Genomic DNA, 2,505 nt, shown 5'->3' on the forward strand with positions numbered 1-2,505 from the left:
CTGGCCACTCACAAAAGCTGTGGGTGGTCTCCTACAGCTTAGCGAGCGGCCAGGAGGCCGCAACAAAAAAAAAATGCCATGATTCAGAGCGCGCTCTCTTCAAGAGCGTCCGGCTCTGAATCAGGCCCTTAGTGATGATCAAACCACTGAAATGAAATGAATGAAAGCCTGACTATATAGGGTCTGGTAGGTTGTTTGCGGGAAAGGATAAGTGTGAGCTGAGTGTGTACAAACCTCCCAAGACAAGAGAAAGCCTGGGGCATGGGAGTTGAGAGATGGGACAGTCTCACTGAGATCTTTGTTTAGAATTATTATTTTTCAAAATAGTAGTGAATAATGATGTGGAGAGAAATAGCACAGATGTTAGTCAGGGTTGGGATGAGCAGCTGATTGTGAGGAGAAGAAACTTGACATTTTATCTTCATCCTTGGGATAAAATGAAGAGAAGGTACCAGGGCTGCAGGAAAGGAATTCAGCAGGCTGTAGAATGGGAAACATTAATTTATGTTGAATGTTATCGATTTAGTCCTTGTAATAGGAAACAAGAGCTTCATCTGTGATTTTCAGATCAAAGCAGTTGATAAGAGATTTTTATACATTAAGGTACTTAGGGCTCTATTCATCATCACTTAATTTCTTCAAAAGTAGCTGAAAATTAACATTTTCACCTGCAATTGTAGAAATTAAGTTTTCGGGCCACTCATCAAGAAGGTAAAGCAGGAGATATCACAGATATCTCCTGCTTACCGGAATGGCCTGCTGTCCTCATACACTAGTAGACCCTTCTGTCTGATAAATATATTGAAGGCAATTCATTTGGATTCCATGAACTCTTTTCTGTTTAGAAACCTCTGTATTACAGAAGGTATTTGGACTTGGTCTACTCCAGTATCAATGAAATCCGATTAACAATTGCAAAGTATCATACACAGGAGCCTGAAGTTTGTTACTCCATGGCCAATTCAACAACTGTAAACGTGAGTTCTACTCAATCATCTCTCCTCCCCACAAAGATTCAAGAGATACTGTCCATAACTCTAACGGTCTTCATGCTTTTCTGCTTCCTCCTCTTCTACTACTTCATCATCATCATCATAATTAATGTCTTCTGCACCTCCCCTCATGTCCGAGAGAGGACCCGCTATGTCCTCTATACTCACATGCTTATTAATGATGTTTTCTATCTGATGGTCTCGTTCCTCCTGTTACTTTTCTGGATTTACTCTAAAAACCTTCCTGTGCCCCTATGCTACAGCCTACAATTCATAGCTGTCATCTGCTTCAGGATCATTCCCTACATCTTGGTGTTAATGTGCCTGGAAAGATATGTAGCGGTTTGTTTCCCACTCCGCCATGTGGAGCTGTGCACTGTTCAACGGACTAATGCCGCCATCACTGTTATATGGGTGGCAGGACTTTTTCCTGAAGTTGTGGAGCTCATTCTTCTGAACCTGATGGTTGAAAGGGACTTTATCTTTCTGAATGTGGCCTGCAATCGGGCATTCATTACGGTGAACCCAGTCCAGACAACCATGAGATCCTTCACCATCATAATCAGTTTCACTGTTGTGGGGGGGGGTCATTTTGTTTACCTATATCAAGGTGATGATGGTGGCCCGACAGATTGGGTCAGGCATATCTTCTGCTCTAAAGGCTGGTAAAACAGTCATGCTCCACGCATTTCAGCTTTTGTTGTGTATGCCTTCTTTCACTTCACTGTTTACAGAAACTTATGGAAGAGACGACTTCCAGATCTTCCTGATAATTAACTTCTGCTTACACATGTTCATTCCAAGGTTTATCAGTCTTCTGATTTATGGAATAAGGGACAAAGTATTTCAGAAATATATAAGAATTTGCTCTTGTAAACTGAAATAAAAATCAAAATTAAACGTAAAATAATAGTTTAGTTTAGACCCAACAGTGGGTGAATAGAGGAAAAAAAAAAGATAAGGTGGACAATCGAGTGTCAACTGTTATGGCATCTGTTGAAGAGCAATAATTGCATGTAATCATTATGTATGTAATATATTTGCAACAGTTGTAAAACAAATCTGTTATCATAGTAGTATTATTGTAGCGCGGTGGTTCCCAACTCCAAACCTCAAGTACCCCCAACAGGTCATGTTTTGAGAACTTGTGTCAGTGGAAGCAGGTGGGATATTTACTGACGCAGCAATATATATGAAGTCACCTGTACATGAATAAAGACATCCATAAAACATGACCTGTTTGGGCACTTGAGGACCAGACTTGAGTACCACTTTTGTAGTGTTGACATTGTGAGTGTTGACAATTGACATGTGGAGCTCCCGTCTATGTCAATATTATGAATGTTGACTCTTAGTACCACACCCAGTTAAACAGTTGAGTATTGAAGCATTTAATGAATTAGGTCATATTGCAACCTCCACCCTGTGTTTCCCTTTATCCCATCCATGTTGTGTAAAAACTTCTGCTTCCCTACTGTCCAATAGGACAGCAGAAGTTTGAGGTTTGGGGGCT

General features: G+C 40.7%; 1 pseudogene; it reads left to right on the forward strand.

Moving 5' to 3' along the window:
• Positions 1 to 953: 953 nt before the first annotated feature.
• LOC148507616 (odorant receptor 131-2-like) lies at positions 954 to 1,878 on the forward strand (annotated as a pseudogene).
• The last annotated feature ends 627 nt before the right edge of the window (positions 1,879 to 2,505 follow it).

Source organism: Taudactylus pleione, unplaced genomic scaffold, assembly GCF_031769625.1.
Source record: "Taudactylus pleione unplaced genomic scaffold, aTauple2 ptg000390l, whole genome shotgun sequence".
NCBI classification, from domain to species: domain Eukaryota; kingdom Metazoa; phylum Chordata; class Amphibia; order Anura; family Myobatrachidae; genus Taudactylus; species Taudactylus pleione.